Source organism: Pipistrellus kuhlii, unplaced genomic scaffold, assembly GCF_014108245.1.
Source record: "Pipistrellus kuhlii isolate mPipKuh1 unplaced genomic scaffold, mPipKuh1.p scaffold_m20_p_29, whole genome shotgun sequence".
In the NCBI taxonomy this organism is placed as follows: domain Eukaryota; kingdom Metazoa; phylum Chordata; class Mammalia; order Chiroptera; family Vespertilionidae; genus Pipistrellus; species Pipistrellus kuhlii.
Window position 1 is genome coordinate 3,252,431 of NW_023425528.1, and position 9,155 is coordinate 3,261,585.

Consider the following 9,155-nt stretch of genomic DNA (forward strand, 5'->3'; position numbering starts at 1 on the left):
TCAGTGCTTATTAAAGTCCCCTACTATGATTATATTGTTGTCGACCACTCCCTTGATACTCTTCCAGGAGTTTTATTATGCATTTTGGTGCTCTTGCATTGGTTGCATGTATGTTTATCGGGGTTATATCCTCTTGTTGTATTGATCCCTTTAATATTATGAAGTGGCCTTCCTTATCTCTTGTTATGGCTTTCACTTTGAGATCTAATTTGTCTACAGTGACCAGAATTTAACATTGGTAAAGTGGGACACCATTGACCGGGGGGTGGGGGGGAGTGTGAGGGGTGGTATTTCCTTGATTAAAAATTTGGTCTATATGGAGCAACAAACATTTTCAAAGAATGCAAAAATAGTATTGTAATACATTTTTTTAATTTCAACATAATTACAATTTACAAATAAAACAAAAAATTATGTATAGTATTTTATTCTTTGGCATATTTCTCATTTGAGTGAAAATTTTTTTAGTAGATTGCTGTCGTTGTTTAAAAGGTCATGACATTTTTCACAAGAATTTGTTAAATTATATTTCACACATAAAATGGCTTTCAAAGTCTCAACACTTAATTGTGATTTTTCTGATGTCCACACTTTATTTACCGTAGAAAAAAAACACGTTCGTTTGCAACATTAGTTCCTGGTAAGGACAGCGTGTATTCCACAATTCAAACAACTGGTCAACGATGCGAACTTTGATAAGCAGTTCTTGATAATCAATTTTCAACAATTATTTGTTATTATTAAAGTTTAACATTATAAAATTTACAAAAATAATATAAAATTCATATCCTGGCTAAATAGCCACATGGCCACTGAAAACCGTATATTCCCTCCCCGTTCTCCCACTGTACCCTAGCTTGTCATGCATTCTTTCAAAAAATCTGGACTTTTTTAAAACACTGTAAGACATGGGACAAATTGTTAAAAATTGGGACTGTCCCACCAAAAGCGGGATATCTGGTCACCTTAAATTTGTCAGATATAAGTATTGTCACCCCAACTTATTTCTTACATTGCCATTTTTCTAAAATATATTTTTCCATTTCTTCACTTACATTCTGTGTGAGTCCCTTGTTCTGAGTTGGGTCTCTAAGAGACAGCATATAAATGGGTCATTTTCTTTTTTTAATCTGTTCAGCCACTCAATGTCTTTTGATTAAATCATTTAGTCCATTTATGTTTTAAGTTATTATAGAAAGGTACTTGTTTGTAGCCATTTTTATTTTTTTGTGCCTGTGTTCTTACTTTTTTTTTTTTTTTTTTTTTTTTTTTTTTTTTTTTTTTTTTTTTTTTTTTTTAACACCAGTCCCTGTAGAATATCTTGCATTGAAGGCTTGGTAGTGATGAACTCATTAACTCCCTTAGACTTATTTATTTTTATTTATTTATTTATTTTTGTTTGTAAAGCTTCTTATTTCCCCTTCAATTTTGAATGATAGCCTTGCTGGATAGAGTATTATTGGTTCCAGTCCCTTGCTTTGTATCACTTTGTAAATTTCCTTGCATTTTTCTGACCTGAGGTATTTCTGTTGAGAAGACATTTGATAATCTAATCAGAGATCCCTTGTATGTAACATTCTGTCTTTCTCTTGCAGCCTTTAAGATTCTCTCTCTGTCCTAAACATATGCCATCGTAATTATGATGTGTCTTTGTGTGGGTCTTTTGGGGTTCATCTTGTTTGGTACCCTCTGTGCTTATGACTTTTTCCTTCCTCACTTCAAGTAAGTTTTCTGATATTATTTCTTCAAATAGGTTTTCTAAACCTTGTTCCTCTTCCTGTTGTTCTGGTACCCCTATTATTTGTATGTTGCTTCATTTCAGTTATCCCAAAGCTCCCTTAGACTCTCCTCCTGTCTTAATTTTTTTCCCCCAGTTGCAGTTCAGTTTGGGTGTGTTTTGCTTCCCTGTCTACTAATTCGCTAATATGGTCTTCTGCTTCTCTTAGTCTATTGTTGAAACATTTCATGCTGTTTTTTATTGCAGCTATATCACTCTTCATTTCTTCTTGATTCTTACATAGTTATTTATTTTTTTCTTCCATTTCTTCTTGATTCTTACATAAATTGTTGATTTGTTCCTCCATCCAGTTCATGAACTGTATTACCCTTATTCTGAATTCTTTTTCTGACATATTATATTCCTTTGTTACACTTGGCTGCTTTTCTGGTGTTTCCTTATTTTCTTTCCTTTGGGAGTTTCTTTGTCTACCCATTTTTAGTCTCACCAACTGATCTACATGTCGAGTCATGCAGGGGCTGCTCCTTGGGTGGCAGTGGCTCCTCTGGTGAGTGCTATTCGCAGTAGTGATTCCTCCTCTAGCTGGTGGGGGAGGCTGTTCACACAGCTGCTACTCCTTGGATAGGGGAAGGCAGCTCCTGTGGCTGCTGCTCCTCAGATAGGGGCTGAATGCTCCAGTGGCTGCTGCTCCTTAAAATGAGGCTGGCTTCACACTGCTGCAGTTTCTGAGATAGGGTAGGTTGCTCGTAAGGCTGCTCCTTCTTGGACAGGGGCAAGTTGCTGGCTAGGCTGCTGCTCCTCATATGGGTGCATGCTTCTTGCACAGCTGCTGCTCCATGTATAGGAGTGAGCTGCATGTGCAGCTACTGTTCTTCATATGTGTATGGTCTGCTCACATGACTGTTACTCCTCAAACAGGTGCAGGCTGTGTGTGGCTGCTGCTCCTTGGACCAGTGCGGACTACACAGGGCTGCTACTCCTTGGATGTGGGTGGTCTGCTCCTGTGGCTGCTGCTCCTTGAATGGGGGTGGGCTACTCACAGCGCTGTTCCTCATACAGGAATGGGTTGCTTGCACTGCTGCTGCTCTTCAGATGGGGGCAGGCTGCTGGTCTTCAGAATGGGCAGGTTGTGTGTGGATGCAACTCCTCAGTAGTGGGCAGGCTGCACATGAAGCTTCTTCTCCTTGGATGGGGCGGGCCGCTCATGTGGTTGCTGCTCCTTTGATGGAGGAGCAGGCTTTTCATACAGCTTTGTCTCCTTAGACAGGGGCAGGCCACATGAGGCTGCTGCTTTTAAGCCTGAGGTTGTATGCTTGCAGGGCTGCTGATCCTTGTATAGGAGTAGGCTGCTCATGTATCTGTTGCTTGTGTGGTTTCAGTCCCCTGGGCTAAAGCATTGGGCTGGTCAGAGGGGAGATTGCTTTATAACTCACAGGAGCCTGCACCCTGGGTGGCTGGAGACCCATTGACCATGGGACCACAGCTGAGGTAGTAGGTCCCTGGTAGTAGTGTCTGCAGAGTCCCAGGTTTTATCTGAGGGCACCCTGGGTGGAGATGAGGCTGGGCTCCCAGTTACAGCAGCTCTCCCCTTCAAAAAGGCTAGGCCGCTGAGGACAGCTGGCCTCTCAGCACTGTTTACAACTGTATCAAAGGCTGCCTAATTAGGCGACCAGTTTAGCCTGCCCCCTAAGGTCCTGCAGGATCTGTCTCTCTCTCTCTCTCTCACACACACACACACACACACACACACACACACACACACACACTCACACACGACAACACATTCCTCTTTTGCTCACTCGCTCACTCATGCTCTCTCCCTCACTGCTGCCTTCTTTCTGACTCTGTAGTTGGGTCCGGGGTGTTATTGACCCATTCGTAGATGGAGTTTCCTCTCCAGGTGTCTGGTTATGTGGCTCACTCTCTAGCACCTTTTCATACAGGGTAAAATTCACCTCAAAAAGATACAACACAAAGGGAACAAAACATGAATGTACTCATGACACCAATAACCCCACTATAAGTGACCACCTGATAAAAGAATTAGGGGAGATTAAAGAGCACAAATAATATCAAAGAGAGAGAGAAAATAAAAAAGAAGAAAGTGGAGAATATATATACACTGAGTTGTCATATTATTATGATCTCTGAATGCATAATAATCTGGCCACTCAGTATATATATTAGAGGCCTGGTGTATGAATTGTGCGTGGGTGGGGTCTGGCCAGCCTGGCCAGGGGGAGGGGACAGAAGCTGTTGCCTGGTCTGCCTACTGGTTGAAGTCCTGGTCAAGGGGACAATTTGAATATTAGCCTTTTATTTTATAGGATATAAACTGAGTGGCAAATCAATGTGTAATTGGGAGAAAACACCACAGAACCAATAGATAAACAAACAAAAATACAAACACCAAACACCCAGCAAAGAGGATGGGGGAATAATCGGTAGAGGCTGAAATTATGTACAGTAAATAAGGTTAAGAATTGGATGAATATGGGGAGGACGTCAGTTCAGTGTAGAGCAAGTAAAAAGGGGATGGGTGGGTAAGAAGAAAAAGAATAAGAAGCAAATAACAATAAATTTACAAAAAATGATTTCAAAACTGTTATAAAAATTAAAAATAGCTAATAAAAATAAAATAGAGTGATGGAAAATAATGCAAAAAGAAATAGAAAATATTAGGTCTAGTAATAATTAATGTCGTTTTCTAATACTTTTTTAAATCGAATTTATTTAAACAATACAACAAAATTTAATCAACAATATAGTTGCTGTTGTTTTCTACTACTTGTGCCCAATGCTCAGGAAGCATTTTAATCCCTCTGTTGTAAAATTCTTGTGATTTTGATGCAAAAAATTCGGTAAATGCATTTTTGAGGCATTCTTCATTATTAAATTTTTTTCCAAGAAGAAAGTTTTGCAAAGAACGAAACAAATGGTAATCGGAAGGGGCAATATCAGGAGAATATGCAGGTTGAGGGAGAACTTCCCATTCCAACTGGCACAGTTTTTCAGCAGTGATTCTTGCAGTATGCGGTCGTGCGTTATCGTGGTGAAGAATTACGCCCTTCCGATTAATCAGCGCGGGTTCTTTTTCTCTTAAAGCTTGGGCTAACCTTTCCAATTGGGCACTATACACTGCACTTGTAATGGTTTGGGTAGATGGTAAAAGTTCATAATGAAGAATTCCTTTAAAATTCCACCAAACACACAACATCACTTTTTTCGCATGCAAGTCAGGTTTTGGCGTGGGCTGCGGAGCCTCATTTTTGTCCAACCATTGAGGCTGCCTTTTCAAATTAACATACAGCACCCATTCTTCACCTCAGGTAACAATTTGCTTTAAAAACGGCAAACGGTTTTGACGAGAGAGGAGCGAACTGCAAATTGTGACTCTTTGATTACGGTTGTTGTCGGTCAACTCATGAGGAACCCATTTTCCAAACTTTTGGACTTTGCCAAGTGCACGCAATTGATTGGAAATTGTTTTTTTGTGAACAATTTAAAGTTGTCGCAAGCTCTTGTTGGGTAATTTGAGGATTTTGCACCAAAAGAGCTTGAAGAGCTTCTTGATCAAAATTGGACACACGGCCTCGACCACTCTTGTCATCTAACGAAAAATTTCCCTTGCGAAATTTCTCAAACCAACGCTGGCATTTTCTGGCGCTAACTGCATCTTGACCAAGAGCACTACAGATGTTTTTTGCAGCCTCACTTGCTTTTCTTCCTAATTGGAACTCGTAAAGCATGCAGTGCCGAATGTGCTCTTCATCCGCCATCTTCTTAGCTCTAGTTTTGCAACAAAAAACAAACCAAACACAAACTTTTTCAAGCAAAACTTGTTAATTGCACTTCACACGTTCTGTAGATACCACGTGTTTGAAGGTTATGTCAATACAAGTCAACGCCAAGCAAGATTCTAAACAAATGTTTTAAAACGACATTAATTATTACTAGACCCGATATGATTCCAACTGAGTTCCTTGTAGTTCCCATTAAGTTCATTATAGTTATCACTTAGTTCCTTGAACATCCTTATAACTATTATTATGAACTTGGATAAATTGCTTGACTCTATTTCATTAAGCTCTTCTGGAGATTTCTTCTTTTCTTTCATTTGGAAGGGCTGGAATATCATTTCATAATGAGCTGAAAGTATGCACTCGGGTCCATTCTCCTGCAAAAGGACTTGATAATACTGGGTGGGAGAAGGGAAGAAGCTAAGATAAAGCTGTTCTTATTGGACAGAGGCCATCTCTTTGACTTCACACCTAGGATTGGCGGGAAGAATATTAAATAAACTGAGTCATTGACACCAGTGTTCAGTCAGGCTTTCCCATGGAAAGGCTTTCCTTTTATCCATGCAGAACAGAGGAGGATTAGTCTCATCAGAATTAGTAGTTTCTTAATCCATCAGAAAGTAGACTCCTCTGTACTGACATTTAGGTCATAATAAAAATGTGATAACATAGTAGGCAAGAGGTAGAGTCTGGCTGTGCTGTGCTGAAAACAGCCCCATGCAATGGATGATGTGAGGCTTCCAAAACAGCCCACACTTGCCATGAACATGATGGCAATAAGAGAATTCGGAATATACCCCTGTAAGGAAAACTGACCTAATTTTCTATTCAGTCTCTTCAAACTAGCAAGCATTACTGCACACTAGTGCCTACTACTAAGACCTTGGCAATAGCCATGACAGAAGGAAATGGCCATAGGGTTGCAGGTTTTATAGAGTTGCTTACTATTTGTACAAATGAAGAAAAGAACTTGTGGGGCAGTGGTGGGAAAAGGCTGGCTGTGTTGTAGTGAGGAAATATACTATCTTCTATGTCAGGGTGGAGAAAATAAGGCATACTCTATAATGTCCTATTTTCCCCCCATTCTATTTGTAGATTGAAGTTCTGTGACTGGTTCTCAATAAGAGGGTAAAGGGAATCAGGTTAGGCCACCCCAAATTATGTAACTTTGCATAACGGATATTTTGAGCTGAAAGCAATTAAGAAGCAACAAATACAAGAAGATCTACTTACCCACCATTATTTGTCTAAAAGAAACATAATTTCCCTTCCTACAGGTGTTCCTTCTCTCTCCCATACTAGGATAATGCTTATCACTGGAGACAGTAATGAATCTTCCCAAAAGATATTACTAAAACAACCCTTATCTCCCATTAGTTTCTTCCATATATTCACCCTCCCACAATTTACTATGTCTAAAGCCCCATTCCCTTTTCTTTTGTCTTGTTACTTATTCAGTTTACAGGTCTCAGGTACAGCATATAAAAGGATAAAGGAACAGTTTTTTTTTTCTTCCCCTATATGGTCAGGGAAGTGAATGAATTGCATGGGTCCACTATTATGGAATTTTTTTTTCAATAAATACCTGTACTGTTTTCAATCTGCAGTTGGGAATCTAAAAATGCAGAGGGCTAACTATATGCATTGATTTATGCCATTTTAAATGATGGATTTGAGCAACTGTAGGGGTTCCTGGAACCAATCCCCTGCCAATACCAAGTGACAACTGCATTTGAGATGCTTTTTTGAAAAAGCCACTCACCCATGACTTTCCACCTATTCAGAACCATTCCTCTAGGAAAAATCCAGACCTTGGGGTAAATTTGGAGTTCCTTTTGAGTGCCTGAAGTTAATTGCTTCAGCCTTATGATTTACTCTGACTTTGCCCCAGTGCTAGTGAACAAGACACTTTATTTCTTTTTAACCAATCTCCCACATTTCACCTGTATTTTAACAATTGGGTTTTTCTTTAGTTTCCTGACATGAGAATCTTGGAAAGATGGCTTCCGCAGAACCCACATTCCTAGTCTAAAGGAATGCTCTAAATTCAGAGGACATTGAAATTCGTGTGCTCTGCCAGATAAATATAGGATGCCCAGTTAAATTCATATTTCAGGAAAACAACAAATACTTTTTAGTATAAGTATGTTGCATGCATTATTTGGTCCATATTGTAATAAAATGATTTGGTTTTCATCAGAATCTCACATTTGATTGGACTTCTTGTATTTTTATTTCTAAATCTGGTGATCCAACCTGGGAACTTGGCTTAAAATGTACATTTCTGAGTCCCACTCCCAGAATTCTAATTTGACATGACCTTGGCAGAAAATTTTTAACAAGTTGAGAGAGGTATCTAAAGAATACACTTTAAGAAGCCCTCACCTAATACTACAGACCTGTTTGTAACCCCTGTTCCCTGTTAGTTCAACAGCCTGGAGTCTTTCCCCAGAACCGTAGTCCTATAATCGGGCTGTACTCCAATTTTAGATAGGCCAGATGCTCAGCACATGTGTGCCTATGCAAGAAATCAAATTAGTATTGAAACATTTCTCAAGGTCCATAGCTCCAGTGAACAGGGAGGAATAATGTGAATAATTTAAAACATTCAAAATTGATAATAATAATTACAAAAATGACAGTATCTATCACTTATAAAACATTATGTATCAGACACATAGTATTCATATCTATCTATCTATCTATCTATCTATCTATCTATCTATCTATCTATTCATTCTTTTAAACTCACTACAACCCAATAAGGTAAGTACTATAATTATACCCATTAAAAAAACCCTGAAGTATAGAGATTTTAAGCCACATGCTCAAAGTCACATGGCAAGTAAATGGCAGAGCCAAGCAATTTGATTAATTTTCAGTCACCTTAAATCAAATCCTTGGAGAAAGTGTTCAGTGTGGCCCTAAAACATGAAGTGGGAAGTTTGTTTTCCTTATTTCCCATGTCTCTCTGGCCACCTTATTTCCAGCCCCTAAGCATTTTTCTATATCCTCTAATTTCCTCTTCATGTACAACAACCTAACTCAGCTCTCTGGTTTTGCCAAGCATCACTAAAAATCTCAGGGCATAAAGAACCCTACTAGAGAGAAGACTATGTCTATGCCCAGGGCAGAATAAGAGGTAGTACTTTCTAGATAAATGTAAACAGCTCCAAGGAAAACTGACGATCAAGAAAATTAGAGGTAAAACTGCTTATTGACTATAGAATCAAGCTTGATGTTATTAAACTAAACTACATGTATATTCTCTTTGGTCCCTGAAAAGAGCCCCTGATGTACAGGAAACCTGCCCCTTTAGCTGCAGATCTCTAATGGAACACTTTATGTCTGCTAACTAATTAATACCTCAGTTCCTCTGAGTGTAATTGCCCTAGAATGTAGAGCTGCATTTAGTATCTCCTGGTATGGTTTCACAAGAAGAGTTCAGAAGAGGCTGCAGAAGAACCTGTTAATAGTATGCTGAGAGCCTAATAAATGCAACTATTAATGAAAAATGAAGGGCGGGAGAGCAGTAGCATGCTTTTGAAAGAGCAACAGAAAAAATAAATTGGTAAAGCTAAGCAGGGTTTGTTTTTATTTTTGTTTGTTACAAAAAG